This window comes from Ananas comosus, linkage group 2, assembly GCF_001540865.1.
Source record: "Ananas comosus cultivar F153 linkage group 2, ASM154086v1, whole genome shotgun sequence".
NCBI classification, from domain to species: domain Eukaryota; kingdom Viridiplantae; phylum Streptophyta; class Magnoliopsida; order Poales; family Bromeliaceae; genus Ananas; species Ananas comosus.
Window position 1 is genome coordinate 5,805,212 of NC_033622.1, and position 17,878 is coordinate 5,823,089.

Here is a 17,878-nt window from a genome sequence, read left to right on the forward strand (position 1 = left end):
TTTAGCTTCCGCTCTCTGTTTCTGGTCTCCTGTTTCCAATATTTTTCTTTTTAAAGCAGGACCTCTTACCCCAACTCTCTTGGATGTAGCCGCTATCGTAGGTCTACGGCCTCATGGTGTTACCCTATCCATGGCCTACAACCCTGATGGTGTATCCGATTTTGAGGCCTACCTTGACCTCTCTAATTTGGCTTATTCCAAATTTCTCCGTAAATTTGCAGGAGACTCTTCTGCTCCTGTTACCAAGAAGGAACACACAACGTTCCTTCTATACTGGTTATGTCATAATCTCTTCTGTACTCGTTCACAGAAGATCAATCGCGATTTCGTTCCTATCGCCGTCGGTTTGACTAACGGCAATAAATTAGCTCTTGGACCTTATTTTCTCGCTTTTGTTTATAGAGAAATCTTTGATTCCATCAAAGCCCTACCCTCTGGAGAAGGTGTAATCATTAGTTCGGGCTGCGGTGTCTTTTGGTTTTTGCAGATGTTTTTACAAATCTATCTCCCCCACTTGTGCCGAACTCCTTTAAATAAAGATTCGGCTGCTTATTTTGATTCTTATGGGCTGGCTCTTGGCTGCCCTCCGCCGTTGACATCCCGCCATCCTTCCGACTTCCAAATTTATTTTAAAATATTTTATGAATCTCGCCCTCATTTTACTATTCATTGGTCCCCTTTTGCGGATCGTGTCACCGGCCCATCTTGGTTTTTAGCAAGATATGAGTCTCTTCAAAACGAGCTAGCTTCTTCTCGCGCCGGTGAATATGCAGACGTTTGGTACTCATTCCTGGCCCCAAGGGATTTGCACATTGGCCTGAAGTCGCGCTCAAAATTGTTGCCTAGCACTGAAGTTTACTCTCCTCAGTTTGTAGCGCGTCAATTCGGCTTCACTCAAGCAATCCCTGCTCCGGCCAAATTCTTTACCGCTAATACTGCCTTTAACCGACCCCCTACCAAGGGCATAGCTGATGCTGATCGGATTTCGGCGATGGGGAATCGTCTTCGGCGATTCTTCAAATTAGTGAGTTTCAGGCCGAATTACACAGGGGTATTGGGTTTTCGTTTTACTGTCACTTGGGATCATTTTACCGATCGTATTTCTAATCGGTCCACTGTACATGCATTTCGCCAAACTATTCTTCCTCTTGGTACGTCTCTTTGCTCATGTTCACCCTTCTTCCATTTTTAGCCTTTATAAACTCAATTTTTATTCTTTTATTTTCGGATACAGCAGCACTTGTCTCTATTGATCCCCTTATACCAAAAGAAGAACCAGAAGAGGTTTCTGATACTTCACCTCTTTCTTTTTCCTTGTCCTTGCTCTTAGATTTTCGAGATACATATATATTTCATTTCTATCTTATAGTCAATTCCAGATTCTTCATCGGTCCTGGCTTCAGATAAAAGACCGATTGAGACTGTACAATCCACACCTCTGCTGTCTTCAAAGCGGCGCAAATCAATTGCCAAAAGGCAATTTTGACAAACCGAAGGTACCCCTTCGGCTGACACTACCGAAGACAGAGCCGAGAATATTCCCTCGACTTTAATTCCAGAAATAGTAACCGAGGACATACCTTCGGCTGATATCCCATTAGAGGAAACTGCTATACCCTTCTCGGCTACTGAACAAGGCCCTGTTGCGACCGAATCGATTGATATCGGGGTAAGCCAAGTTAGTTGTCCGTAAAAGAAAACATTTATTATTTATTTATCGTTTTCTTTTAAACCACAGTCCTCTCCTGAGCAAGCCCCTTTTGCTCATTCTTCAAAGACGCAGATGGAAAGACAACTTCGCAGGGAGGCCCGTCTTGAGAAGAAACAAGAGATAGAGAAAAAGAAAAAGTCTGTTGAAACAGCGAGCACGACGCCATTACCAAGTGAGGCTGTGTCACCTCTTTCTGTCCCTGCCCCAATACCAACTACAGGGGATGAACAAGTAAACGTACCTCTTGGGCAGATTTTTGGAGATACAAGCACCATACCTCCTCATTCAACCCAGGGAGCTTCCCCTCCTGTTTCTGATGATCCTCTATCTGCTAGTCTCCAATCTTTACTGGTCTCGAGCCCCAATCTAATGAGGGAGATGATTCTTCAACCATTGTCGTATCTTCAAACACTCAAAGCAAATTTGACGAGTGTCTTAAGATATATAGCAATGGTATCCCTAACTTAGCTCAGAATCCAGAACAATTTGATCGGCTATATGCTCTTTTACTCGATTTGGCCGATCAAGCAGATATTACTTCTAGTATTAAATGTTTTGTAGAGACTCTATCATCTCAACTTTCTTCTTTTTTAGCTTGGCAACTATCTTTGGATGCCGAACTTTTATCTTTAGATCAACATTTTCATCGCGTTGATCACTTTAAGAGGAATATCCTTGAAGTGGCGGCTCCAATTACTGAAGTGAACCGCGAAGATCAATCTCTGGCAAACTAGGAATCGGTTTTACGGCAGCGCATTCTAACCCTCAAAGAAGAGTTAGCAGCAGCCGAATCAACTTTAGCCCAAACCTTTGAGCGCCGACTTCAATTGCAGAACCAATTAAAGACTAAAAGAGCAGAAGGGATGAAAATTCAGGAAGAGCTTTCTCAACTCTACGAGGTGCATCCCTTGATGAAGCGCCGAAGAAAAGCTGCCGAAACTGCTCAAGCCAACCTTATAGCCGAATGGAACCAACTCAAAGATTTATTAACTTGATTTGGCTTGTAATATTCTAACTTTAATCTTGGTTTTTCTCCCACATGGATGGGTAATATTTCCTCAAATACTTTCCATTAATAGGATTTTCATTTTCTAAACTATTTCTGTTCTGCAAGTAATATGCATTTCCTTTTGTGATTCGGCTGACTTGAAATGGCCCTTCCCAATTTGGAGATCATTTTCCATATATTCGGTCTTTTTGACCGATTGGAAAAACCAGCCGAAGTACTAAATCACCGACGACAAATGTCTTTGATCGAACTCTCTTATTGTATGCGTTACGCACTCGGCTTTGGTATGCTTGCATATTATCTAAAGCTATCAACCGAGTATCATATACTCCCTCTGCTTTGTCTTTCATTAAATTACTGTATTCATCAGCCGACAAATCTTTTTGCTTTTCTGTCCTCAAAGAAGGAACTGTTATCTCGGCTGGAATTACGGCATCATGTCCGTAAACTAATTGGAATGGTGTCATCCCTGTTGCCGTTTTCACTGAAGTTCGGCATGCCCATAATACTTCGAAAAGTTTTTCATTCCATTTTCTCGGATGCTTTCCGATATGTTGTTTCATAAGGTTGATGACTATTTTATTCGCTGCTTCTACTTATCCATTCACTTGGGCATAATAAGGAGACGAATGGAACAACTTTATCTTTCGAGACTCGATGAACCGAACGAATTGTCCTCCTATGAACATTGTCCCTTGATCGATCGTAATTGTCTCAGGAATCCCAAAGCGATGAATTATATGATCTTCAACAAAATCAATAATTTCTTTTTGGGTAACCAACCGAGTGGGTTTTGCTTCCACCCACTTGGTGAAATAATCGACAGCCACTATTAAAAATTTGTGACCAGCCGAGGAGTTTGGCTGAATTTTTCCAATTAAATCCATAGCCCAACCTCGAAAAGGCCATAGTTTGATGATTGCATACATCTCAGAGGCCGGAACTCTCTGGATTGAGCTATGAAATTGACAATCCTGACAACCTTTGGCATATTCTATACAATCTTGATGCATTGTTGGCCAATAATATCCTAAGTGTCGAATTGTCCATCTTAACTTTTTTCTAGCTAAATGGATTCCACATATTCCTTCATGTGTTCTCCCATTATCAACAGAGCTTCTTCAGGTCCTAAACACTTTAATAGAACTTCTTCGGCTGTTATCTTGTAAAGTTGATCATCTAACAAACAATAGCCGAGAGCTCTTCTTTGAATATTATAGTCGACCCTTGTATTAGGATCCTCCAGATATTTGATTAATAATTCTCTCCAATCTTCTTTCACTTCTATGGGAGCTATAATCGGTTCTCGTACATGAACCGAAGGTAGCAACCTCCTCTGTATTACTATTGACTCTGACTTCGGCTCTCTATATCCTGAAGCTAACTGAGCTAGTTCATTTGCCTTTTCATTTTTCTGTTTGCTCAAATGTTCGAATTCAGTTTCTCTGAATTCACATAGTAACTCTAATCTCTTCCTTAAATAATTTTGTAAATTCGGGTTTTCACATCGGTATTCTCCATTCACTTGTTTGATTACTAGCTGTGAGTCACCGATGACTTTGATTGACTTTGCTTTCAATTCTTGTAAAATTTCTAGGCCAATTATTAAGGTTTCATATTCGGCTTGATTGTTAGAGTAGCCGAAATCTAGCTCGAAAGCAAATTGGCATGAATACCCTTCAGGAGATTGGATAACTATTCCAGCTCCTGCTGATTCGGCTGTTCTTGAGCCGTCAAAATAAAGTGTCCAAGGTTGACAACCGACTAAATTTTGCTTCGGCTCTTCAATTTCCACACATGGATGATCAGCCAAGAAGTCAGCTATCGCTTGTCCTTTAACAGCTTTAGCTGGAATATAATTAAGGGAGAATTCAGACAAAGCCAACATCTATTTTCCAAATCGACCCCTTAATACAGATTTGGCCAACATATACTTTACCAGGTCGGTTTTGCATATTACCGATACCTCAGTTGGTAAAATATAGTATCTTAACTTTGTGCATGAATAGTATAAAGCCAAACATAATTTTTCAATAGCCAAATACCGTTTCTCGGTATCTAAAAGACGTCGGCTCAAATAATAAATGGCTTGTTCTTCCTTCTCTTCGTTTTCTTGGGCTAATAAACACCCAAGATTTTCCTCCGCAGCCGAAATATACAATTTCATCAGCCGATTTGACTTTGGAGGCACCAACATCGGAGGGTTTGATAAATATCTTTTTATATTTTCAAATGGCCCTTGCCGTTCCTCTGTCCAAACGAATTCTTCTTTATCTTTTAGCCAAAGTAGTGGGGTAAACGCCCCTATTCTTCCGGCCAAGTTGGATATAAACCGCCGAAGATAATTGATCTTCCCTAACAGGCTTTGCAGTTCCTTTTTGCACTTTGGTGGCGGTAGTTCTAATATCGCTTTCGCCTTATTTTGATCAATTTCGATCCCTTTCTTATGCACTAAAAATCCTAAGAAGTTTCCTGCTGAAACTCCAAAAGCACATTTCAAAGGGTTCATTTTCAAATTATATTTTCTCATTCTTTCGAATTTAAATCAACCCAATGTTCGGCTTGTGACTTTGATTTTACGACTATATCATCGATGTATACTTCCAACATCTTGCCGATTAAATCATGAAAAATAAAATTCATTGCCCTCTATAAGTAGCTCCGACATTCTTTAAACCGAATGGCATGACAATCCATTCAAAAGTTCCAATCGAACCACAGCATCTGAAAGCCGTTTTAGCTACATCACCCTTAGCAATATAAATTTGATTATACCCAGCATGTCCGTCCATAAAGGACAGGACCTCGTTACCGGAAGCCGAATCTACTAACATATCGGCTATTGGCATGGGGTACTCATCTTTTGGTGTGGATATATTTAAGTTCCTGAAATCAATGCAAACTCTAAGTTTCCCATTCTTTTTTCGTACTGGAACTATGTTAGATACCCAATCAACATAACGGGCCGCTCTAATAAATACGGCCTTCAAAAGATTTTCTATTTCATTCTTAATTTGGAGTACAATACTTGGCTCAAATCTACGAGCCAGCTGTTTAAAAGGCTTAAACCCTTTTCTGATAGGAAGCCTATGCTCTACAATTTTTCGGCTTAAACCTAGCATTTCTTCATAACTCCAGGCGAAGCAGTCCTTGTACTCATTTAATAGTTCTTTCAGCTCCTTCTGCTGTTGAGCCGAAAGCTTTGCGCTTATATACGTCGGTCTCTTATCTTCGTCACATCCCAAATTTACTTCGATCAGCGGGTCTTGGGTCTCCAACTTTTTCTCACCGACTTTAATAGGCGATTCTTCTAAATTCAATTCATTCGCTTGCCTATTCATTTCGTGTGATTTGTCGGTCTTGGTAACCGACTTTATTTGACTTTCTTCTTCGGCCCTGTAAACCGAATCTATTATAACTTCTTCGGCTTTATTAGCTGAGTCATTTAATACATCGGCTATTGCAGCCGATACATCCTCATAGCCGATCTTGTTGATCAGCTTATCCTGCCGAGGCTCTTGACAAGCCTCTATTCTCTTTTTTTTTGGACTCCATTTTAACCACCTTGGTGGCTCTTCATCAACCACCATACCATTGACATCTTTGGAAAGGATTAATTGAATCCCCTCCTCTGTTACTCTGACGAAAGAAATCTGATCTGGATCCGCATCGGCCCAATTGGTGTGGCCGATGTCCTCTATGTTGACATCTATCATTTGGGGCCGTCCTTCGGCCTGGATTTCTTCTACCTTGTCTCCTATCCACTGGAACAGTTTCCCATGGAGTGTCGAGGGTACACACTCATTCGAATGTATCCAATCTCGTCCGAGTAATAAATTGTATTGGCTATTTGCATCCACCACAAAAAACGCAGTTTTCAAAGTTTTGGAGCCTACCATAAGTTCGGTGGTGAGTACTCCTCGAGCCCGTTGACCGTTTCCGGTGAAGTCGGTCATGATTGAGTCGGTGGGCTTCAACTCATCATCATCTTTGCCCAGCTTCTTGAAAAAAGAAGTAGGCATCACATTGACCATGACACCTCCATCTACCATAACTCGGCCTACCGGCCGACCCTCGATTAAGGCCGTTATAAAGAGAGGCCTTATGAATCTCGTCTGTATAGCCGATGGTTTCTCAAAAACCACTGCATCGGCCGGCTGAACATCTTCCAATTACAACTGGGCTACTTTAAGCCCGTATTCTTCCTTAATAACCTCAACTTTAAAAACGGATTTGCCGCGGCCTCACGGCACTGAGCTGTAAACCGCGTGACGTGCTCGACCGTATTTTCAATCTCGTCACTGGAAAATTTGTCAAACTTCGGCATCTTCCAATTTGCCTAATATGGGTGTTCTACATCTATATTTGCAGGGTATGGTGACCTGAATACGGGCTACATTGCCAGCCTTGCGCCTACTCCGAAAGTATTTCGGATGGCTTCTTCTATTTGCGCATAAATCTCGTTATTAATCCCCTGTAAAGGGGCTTGCGTTGGTGTTGGGTTCGATGGTTGTGGCGCACCGAGATTTTGCACAAAAGGATTAACCCCTTGTGCATTTGGAGCCTGCCCCCTAGCCCCTACATTTTGGGGCTGGTACGCTGCTACCGGTGGAGGCGGTGGCAGCCCCCAAGCTATCTCTGGCTGTTGACCGGCATTAACTACAGCCGGTCTATAAGTCGCTTGATATGGTGCCCCTTGGTATTGGTGCTGACCATTCACCGATGTTGCAGGATTTTGTAACACTGGTGCCATCATAGGTGTTTGTAAACCTAATGTTGGCTGATTATTCCGAGTCAATAATTGCCCTATTCGGGCTATGTTCTCATTAGAGGCCGTGATTGCGGCCAATACTGCATCCAGCCGTGCAGTACTTGCATGACTATTTTGGTCCAAAACTTGCAGGACCCGAGTCATTTGTCCAAGTACTTGAGCCAAGCTAGGCTCTTGTTGGCCTGATTGACCACTGGTCTCACATTCAGCAGGTAAGACTGCTTGACGCTCTACAATATTCTCTGAATTATTGGGCTGTTCACTCCCAGAATTTCTAGGAATAGCCCTATTATGAAGATTCATGGCGTTATCATCAGCCATACTTTATAAAAAATATAAATTTTACCTTATATTAGCGTCCCACGGGGTGTGCCAAAAATTGTTGGAAGCCGAATTTTTCGACCCTTGATTCGGTCAAAGATCCTCCTAGGGAAGCACGTCGGGGTGAGGAACGGCTGCGGATAGTGACCCTCGAAGTTCGCGCCCTTTGATCAGTCAAGCGATTCGGTCGATGAGGGATCAAATCAACCGGGTCCGAAAGCTCTTTTCACTCTTCGGTTCGGCTGGATGAGCCAAATATACAGGAGAAAACAAAATTTCGACTAAGAGATGAGCCGAATGGCTAATACAGCACAAAAACCGGTCGGCCTAAAGAGCCGAACACTGCCTTCTATTGAAGTAGAACGGGAAAAGTACAGAAAAAAGGGGTTTAGCCTATAGCGGAGTGATGCCCAAAGGGCAAACAGACTCCAGGATGCTAAGTTACAGGAACTACTTCTAGGGAAAAACGGTAAATGCAGGAAAGAAAGATGCAGAAAACTAAGGGTGGTCTTTTGTTCGCAGAGGCAAAGATCTCTTTTTAGGGTATTATTACCCTATTTATAGATAACCCCCTCGGTCAGTTATTGCTCTTACACGATCGGCGACTATCTCCTCATATTCCGAACCATATCTAGCCGATCGGAACCTCATGTAATTGCTTGCGGTTACCGTAACTCCCTTCAATTGGTGCGATTTGTTTTCCTTTACACTTTTCCGGTGCTCCCGGTGCACGACCGAATAGATGCTTTTGAAGGGAATACCAGCACCGATATTGTCCGCGCCTAATTGGCTCAACAGGCACACTCAAATAAATCAAAACTAAAGTTCTGGCAATTTAAGGCTCCCAGAAATGGTTTAGGGCGCCCAGATCATGTGTGCTGTTTTGTATGAGATGCTGAAGTCATTTCGGACCCTGTTTAGGGCACCTCGAAGTTAGGCCCGAAAGTTCACCTCGTGAATATCGATTGTGTTGACACATGGGTGTGGTAGGTTAGATCCGTCGAACCATTTTAGGGGATACCAGACCGCCGAACGGAGAACCCGAGAGCTGAGTTGTGTAGGTTGGATGTAACACACTGGACCTTTGCAAATTGCGAGGTTCGAGTGTTTGGATGTGTTTCGAGCTTTTCCACACTTGGTGGAGGGTCGTAGAATGTTTTCCGACCTAAAAAGTTCGAAAACTGGAATTCTGGACAAGTCCTGAGAGTTTTTACTCTCGGGGACCGGTCCCTGGAAGGAGAGACCGGTCCCCCAGTGAGCAGTGTTGAGGCAGCCTGAGGCAACCGGTCCCTGGCAGGCGAGACCAGTCCCCGAACGCGTCTTCACAGTGAGAGACCGGTCCCGCGCAGGGAGAGACCGGTTCCCGAACGCTGGTTTTTCGGGTTCGCAGCGAGAGACCGGTCCCTGCTGGCGGACGAGACGGTCCTTTGGGCGAAAACTGTCCCAGTTCGGCTGTTGCAATATTGGATTTTTGAGGGGCCTCACGGTATTTTGTTACAAGAGAAGGCTTATATGGCCACTCATCCTTTCCTCTTTCTCACTTCACCATTTTTTGCTTCTAGAGAGAGAAGAGTGGAGAGAGGAAGGAAAAGGAAGAGAAGAAGAGCTTGTAGAGGATTTGGAGCTTCATCTTCACGCCTTTCTTCTCCCTTTTGGTGTGATTGGAGCTTGCCTTTGGAGCTTGGTGGTGACCTAATACTTTAACCTCTAGGCTATATATTGATTAAGTTCCAAAGGTTAGTACCATGTTTTCTTACCTATAGATTCTTGATTTTGGTGGTTTGTTTGAAGATGAACCATCTAGAAATGAGATTGGTGGTTTGATTTTTGGGCTTTTTGAATTCTAGGCTTTTGGGCTAAATTATTGGTTAAGAACCTTCCTTGGGCTTGGATTTGAAGGTGTTCTAGCTTCTTGTTAGAGCTTTGGGAAGAGATATCTCCTCTTGAGCTGAATTTTTGGCCTTTTCTTCTCTAGGTTTAATGTTTGATCTCTGGTTGGTCCGTAATGCTTCGTATCTCTCTCGACTGATTACTTTAGTGTATTTTTGAGACTCCTGGGTACAAACTTTGTTCACGAACGAAACGAGCCCGTACGCGACGGTGTCCGTGGGTTTTGACCCTGACCTGTGATAATGCGAAATGCGCTCTATATTTGGCAAAATATGTTTCGTTAAAATGAATGACTCATCATTCACTATTAATAATGTATTTAATATATGAAATTTGTAGACAGCTTAAACATGCATATATTGTATAGTGAAATTTTAGACCCCTATGTGGTAGAGTGCATGATTGTGGGACTATAGCATGTCTATTTATGATTGTGGTGAAACCATGCGAGTTCCTTTATTATGTAAATTGAATCTTGGGCTTTCATGATTTAACCCTATATGCTCAATATGTGACATTAGGAAATGTAGAAAGCTAGAGGAGGGTTGGAGAACTTGGACTTTTGAGATATGGGACAATGCCAATAAAGAAGGCATTGGGCCCCTGGGTCATTGGTAATCATGTATTGATGGTATTAATGGAAACATTGAACAAGCATTGGGCTTGACTTGTTGTGTCATGCTAGAAGTGTATATAAGAGGCGACTAAGGCAGTGAGTGTTGGGACATCAATTAGAGACATCTTGAGTAGATCTTAGTGGATGCTAGATGACCTTGCCATGTTAGAGACATGAGGATTGGATACTTGAGACTTGGACTTTGCTTGCTTGCCATTTGTGCTCATTCGCACATACTTGTGAGGGTCGCTCCCTACAAGCCGGCACTCCGGAGTTAGCCTACGCGACTTTTGTTCGCTCGTGCGGTATCGAGAAGCCTACGGGGTCGAGTGGGACAGACACATTCCATGAGTAGGAATGTCGGGCTACCACAGGCACTTAGGCGGCACAAGCTGGACTACCTTGGGTAGGTCCCTAATTGGAAATGGAAATCGACACGGTTTGAGAATGAACAATCACTACTAGATAGGTTTAGTAGTTCGTTTACATTTACATGCATATAGCATAGGGTTGAGACATGTAGTATACTTGACAGTTACCTATTTCGTCACAGTATACTTGGTTGCCTTGATAGAGCTTATACATCACGTATGAATAAAGGTTTGTAATGATAAACTATTGCCATTGGTCACTTTTCCTTATGATAGAATAGATGTACAACATTTTGACATCGTGCTTATGAGGGATATAGTAGTATAGCTTCGTACTTATGCTCTCTCTTTCAGCAGTTTATTTACATGCTCCTTTTTATTGCTTATAGCTAATAGCGTTACTTACCCTTGTTTTTGGGGGCCTAGTGGAGCAGGAGCTGAGGTCAGTAATTGCCCACTGGGAACTATAAATTATAGTTCTCACGCCCTCTTTTTCTCGATGTTTTTCAGAGCCTTCCACGCAGGGAGAGGCCAGGGATCGCGGAAAGGGTATCGCCTCGGGCTAGCGTGCTTACCGAGGGATCGTTCGATAGGTGGTCTACCTCTCGTGTTTTCTTTTTGTGAGAGGTTGAGAGTTGTACCCGTATATGTATAGAGACCACCATTTTTGTACTAGAGACGGTTATTGTACTACTTATGGTTATATTTGTTTGACTAGCTTTATTTTCTTTACTTTGGTGTAGATGATAGAACTTTACTTGCTCTGACATCAGTAGTTGCTAGTTATTTCGCTACTTTTATTTGTTCTATCTCCTGCTTTTACTTCCGCTTTTAGTGTAGACGCCTTATATGTGTAGACATATGGCGAGTCTGGGCACGCTACCGGGAGGGCCTCCGCCGGTCCCGGGGCGTGACATTGGAAGTTCTGGGGGCCCGGTTCTGGGCGCCCGAATCTTGGGTTTCCTACAACAGTACAGGTTAGTACAGGTTGTTCTCGATGCTTATTGCATCTAACCTATACTTCTACATAAAGGTGTGGACACCTGCTGAGAGCTCTTTTCACCTCTTCTTCACAGGGAGCTTGCATTTTTGCACCAAACCCCCTCCACTCCTTCAAATTTTCATATTTTGGCATTGAAGACTTAGAATTTACAGAAATTTAGCAGCGATCTTTGGAGTTTTGACTCGTGCGCGGTATAGAAGCATCCAAATTCTGTGAAACTTGATTTGGAGGATTGTGGACTCGTGGGAGAGTGTGTGGAACCAATTTAACAGCAAGTAATTGAGGTTAGTATGATCAAATTGTGATTTTCTTGGGACTTTGGTGTTCTTGAGCTGAAATTGAGATTTTCTTAGTGTTTACAGATCCGAATACCTTGGGAGTTGGATTTTTTATGGGGGAATTGGTTTTCCATCATCCTCTACTAGTTTAAAAGCTTTTTCCACCAGAATTCGAGATTGGAAAGGTGAGTTCTAGCTCAAAATTTGGATAATTGAGCTTATATATGCTGATTTTTGAGATTTTGATACAAAATCTTGATTTTTTTAATCTAGATTTTGATGCAATGCTTATTGCTGGTTATGGAGTGATCCCCCACTCATTTATAGAGGTTTTAGACCCTTCTCTACAGAATTCAAAATGGAAATTCTCAGCTTTGAGCTGAGTTGCATTTTTGCTTAAGTGCTGAAGTTCTGGATACAGATTCTGGGCATCCAAAAGTTGGGTCCGAATCTGGTTTGAGAGCCTTTTAGTGTTTGAATTGAGCTCAATTTTAGCGAGGAAGTTGGGGAAATGTTCCTAAGCATTTAGAGGTGAGTTGAGTGAAGTTTCACTGCATTTAGACTTGAAAATTGGGTTAATTTTCATATTGAACCTTTATAGGTTGAAGCTGCCAGCTTGCTGTTTTGGGCTCAAGTTCTGGGCGCCCAGAAGTAGACCTGGCAAATGGGCGGCGGGTTGGGTAACCCGCGGATGGGTCATTGTACCCGCAGGTTATTTGGGTATGGGTAAAATTTACCCATAAATTTTTGGGTAACCAACATCTTTACCCATACTCGCCTGTAGGTAGGCGAGTGGGTACGCGAGTTACCTTATTTTTTTTTTCTTTTTTGCTCTTATATTTTTAAATACAAAACAAATATACATATATATATATATATATATATATATATATATATATATATATATATATATAAACTTTTAAAAGTATAACATAACTTATTATTTAAAATAGGCTAAATTACAGAAACCTCCCTGTAATAACCCGCCTTTTCACTTCCCCCCCTGACATTTAAAAACCTATACTTTGCCCCCTCCTAATTACGGAATTATGCACATGGCCCCCTGCCGCGTCATGGTTCCGTGAGTGTTCCGCTCGTTTTTTCCAAATTTATTAGCGGAATACCCAAACTACCCTTAAAATGGCGGGATACCATAAAAAACTCATTATTTTCCCTCCAGAACCTTCTCTCCACTTATTCTCCACTCTTTCACCCTTTCAACCACTAACCCATCTAACCCATTTTCTCCCCTCCTCCCAGCAGCATCACGCTGCAGTTACTAGAGCTGGAATCTTCCCCTGTAGCCTCCAAAATTATCAAAAAGGTATGATTTTCCTTCCTTAACCATATATATATATATATATATATATATATAGTTCTCTCTAAATGAACCAAATTTTTTTTCTCTTAATACACTGTGAGAATAGAAATGTCAGCATCTTCATCTTATTATACTAATTAAGTCATATTCTCATTTTATATTTGTTTTCATTGTCTTTTGCTACAGCAAAATGTCAGCGTCGGCATCTTCATCTTCATCTAGTGGTTGTACTGTTGGCCAACTCAATGTGGATAATCCTATTTGTTTCTGTGGACTAAAGGGTCCTCAGAGAACATCACTAACATTCGATAATCTAGGAAGACGATTTTATGGCTGCATAAATTACAAAAGAAATGGTTGTGGTTTTTTTCGTTGGCGTGATCCAGAGATATGTGAACGAGGAAAGGAATACATCATCGAACTCCTCGAACAAATTCGCCGTTTGAAGAAGAAAGTAATAGCATTGGAAAATGAAGTATCAACAACTATTGAAGATAACTATACTCTTAGTAAGAAGTTGACATATGTTGAAAATTCGAGGAAGGCACTTCGAGAGGAAATGAATAGGCTAATTGCCAAAATGGCATTGATCCAGATGAAGCTAAAGGAGAAGGACAATAAGTGGATTCACAAATACTATATGCTTATTATCTGTATAGTGCTAAATATTTTATTATGGTATCTACTAATATGAATGCACTCATATTATTCATGTTTGGTATTTTGGACTCTTGTTATGTATGCCACCTTATTTTGTTTCCAAGCTACAGTTTTTTCAAAACAACTAAAAAAGGAAAAAAATATTGCAAAACTACAAACCCCAAAGGAACATCAGGGACCACATGTACTAAATTAACATTTCAACACTAAAGCTTAATTATACCTCAGCATAGTAAGAGGGTCCTCGTTCAAGCACGATCGCTCTTCCTATGTCGATTCGCTCGCCTTTCGCCTACGCTTAGGGTTCGAATCGCCTCGTCCTCCTCGCACGATCGAGCCCTAGATTTTTTTTCTCCAACAATGAAACGAACGACATTCCACTTTCTCTCTCTTCCCTATCTCCCCGTCAAGTAAAAAGTAAGGGCATTATCGTCATTTCACGCTTTCCGTTAACGCCGTAGCCCCCTGTGCACAATTCCGTAATTAGGAGGGGGCAAAGTGTAGGTTTTTAAATGTCAGGGGGAAAAAGTGAAAAAACGGGTTATTACATGGGGGTTTTCTGTAATTTAACCTTTAAAATATCATAACATACAATAAAATTATTTAAAATCTTAAAGCAAAAAAATTCCATAAAAAAGTAACACGATAAAAAATTAGGATTATGATTTTTAGAATGAGTAAATAAAAATATATATATTTAATTAAGAAAATATATTTTGTAATTAAAAAATATATGTGTGGGTACCCGTGGGTACCCGCGGGTTGCCCAAAATGCCTATAGCTTAATGGATACCCACCCGTTTTATCCGTAATTTTTTGGATTGGAAAAGTTAGTACCCATACCCCCAAATTTGCGGGTAACCCGTGGGCTCCCGCGGGTATGGGTCGAGATTGTCAGGTCTACCCAGAAATAGCCGCAGGAGGATGCAGATCTGGCAGCAGTTTGGTTTGATTTTCGGTTAAGGCTGGTTTTGTGCAAGGTTCTCCTATCAATTTCTAGCCATTGTTGGACTAGCGTTTAAGGTAGGTTAATGTTATCCGAAGCCTTCGAAATTCCTCTTAAGTATTTGAAACCCCAGCATGTATAGTTTTGCATATAATCATGTTATTTAATAGCTCAAACTGTAGATTTGCATGATTTAGATGAAATCTAAGTTTTGAAGCATGTATAGCTAATTTTTGATGATTATGATATGTTGAACTGAGATTTGAAAACTTATTAACCTGCACCTGTCACTTTTTGAAAAGTTAACAGATTTAGCTTTAGGAGCTGATTTTTCTTTTGTATCATCACTGTTAGTGCGTCGTGAATACTTAGGCTGGTGTAGCTTGAGATTACGCTCGTGCTGAGGGGCCGAGCTTGTTTTTACAGCAGAGTTAGGCTGTTTTGTACTGTCAGGTGCCGTCGAGGCTGACGGTGGACCCAGATTCTCACATCTTGTATCAGATTGTGTCGAGAGCACGTTAGCCCTAATTGTTAGACTAGTTTGACCCATTTGTATTGACTATAGTCTGTGTGAGTCTGATTGAGCTCGACAGAGATACACTTGTATACTCGGTTGGGTCGTACCCACGAGTGCAACTTCGGATTGAGGCTTTTCTTGCGTTGACGTCGCAGCAGTCCCGTTTGGGCAGTTTTCTTGGACCGGCCATTCCTGTGGATGGTGTGCGGTGTAGTTTTGGGCACAGGCTGGACTAGTCAATTGGCGGTCCCTTAAGATTAGGTTAGTTGTGGCTAATTTGTAGTTAGTAATGCATTTGTATGTCCATAGAGAGTATGGTATGGATAGCGATAGTATAGTGGCATTCAGCTGTAGAGTTTCTTCCAGTTTACTTTACTATTTTTTTAGCTATCAGTTTATTACCATATTGTAGACTTAGTGGGTAGGCCGTTAGGGTCGGTGACGGTACCCACTGAGGACTACTCTGTTTTGCAGCAATTCTCACACCCATTGTTGCCACTTTTTGCAGAGTCGTCCGTTGCTACTGCTGCTTCTGATAAATGTAAGGGAGTTACGAGCTAGATTCCTATCTTTTCCTGTCACTTTACTAGAGGAGTACCCCTGCCAAACATCGTTTTGGTTTTTGCCATGTACATACAGTTGTGTTTAGTTTACTCTATGAGAGTTGGTTGTATTTTAGAACTTGTATATACAATGGACCCTTTTTTTTTATTTATATGTATATATTTTATTTTTAGCATCTCTTTACTTCTCATAGTAGATTTTATCTGTATGCAGGTACAGCTATCGCTTCTATACATGAAAAATTCTATGTATACGGTGGGTCTGTTGGCGAGCTCGGGGAACGTGGTAATCCGGGGCGTGACACAAAAATTCCAAATTCGATGTCTTGGTGTTCGAGATTTTAAATTTGAAGTCTAGTTACTTTATATTTTTAGATAAATTTATTTATTTTAAAAAGAACAAAATAGCAGTATGCTATCATTCTCTCAAAAAAGAAAAAATATAGACTTAAAAGTTCATTTCGAACAAATTTAAAAGATTTTAATTAAGAAAAATAATATTCGTACACTCAAAATAGTGCGTAAATCATATATCAATCCATCCAAGTGTTTGCAATTTTCTTTTAAATATTAAAAGCATAATCGATAAGACTAGATAAAAAATTATTAATATCTAGATTGATAAAATGTAAAATTCACATTCACATTTTTTGGGGTTACCGGTATTATTGCTCTTTCTTAAAATGTTAGGCTTTGGGGTTTGATCTGGATTTTGATTAGATTTTTTTTAAAAAAAATCGTTCCTCGATATAAGGGTCCTTTAGTTGGACGTTATTATGAATGCAATATAATTAGATAGACTTTTTGAATATTTTACCTACTCAATTATGATGAATGCTGCTAGGTTTACAATTTATTGGTATTAGGGTTGTAATCTTACAATTTAATCTATCTAAAAGCTATTATTATTGCTCAATTATTATTGCTCATAAATTATAAGAGTTAATTGCATCGCTGATCTCCAAACTTTTACTCTCTATTTAGTCTTCAATCTCTGTTTTTTTTTTTCCCAATCAAGTTCTTAATCTGTAAAATTCGTTGCATCATTGGTACTAAGCTTTTACCAATTTTTCTACTTTGGTTCTTAGCTTTTTCTTTCACTTGGCCCCCATCTTATTAAAACCAATTTCATAACTCTTAATGTTGTACTTTGCGCCTACAACCATCTTGATCATACGCGATGACTATTATATATTTTGAAGTATTTGGTGTCTTTTGTGTGAAGCAGGACATGCCACCAAACTCTTTTAGAAACTTAAAATAATTAGTGTTAAGTTTGATTAAGAAATTTTCGAAACATAATTAACTATAACCTATATGAGTAGATAATGCTCTTTTGGAGTTGAAATGACATATTTATCAGAATTAACAAGAATTTAGTTAGTTGAGATCAAACTAAATTGGCCAATTTGCATAAAAAAATCACAAGTTTTGAGCTTTTGTAAAACTAGACCACCTTTTTCAATTTTACAGATTCGGGCCAAATTTTTCGCCATCGGACGAAAATACCTTATTCCTTTTCTTTCTCTCTCTCTCTTTTTTTTTTTCCTTATTTTTTTTCTTCCGCCACCTCCTCCTCCGTAGCGCCCTCCCTATCACCGCCTCCTCCTCCGGCGAACTCACCTCCTCCTTTCGCCGCCTCTCCCTCTCCCACGGCGATGCCCCTACTTCCTCCCCAATATCCGACCCCCAACCCTACAGCGCCAATCTCGAGGACTCCCTCGGCGGTTGTGGCGGAGGAGGAGGTCAAGGATTCCTCTTCGCCGACCACTTCTCCTCCGACCTCCTCTACGTCGACGCCGTCGCTGACCTCGCGAAGATTGCCGGCCGCATGATCCGCGCCGAGTATTGCTAGGAGCTGAGCCAGATGTACATCGCCATCCGCCACGACGCCATCGCGG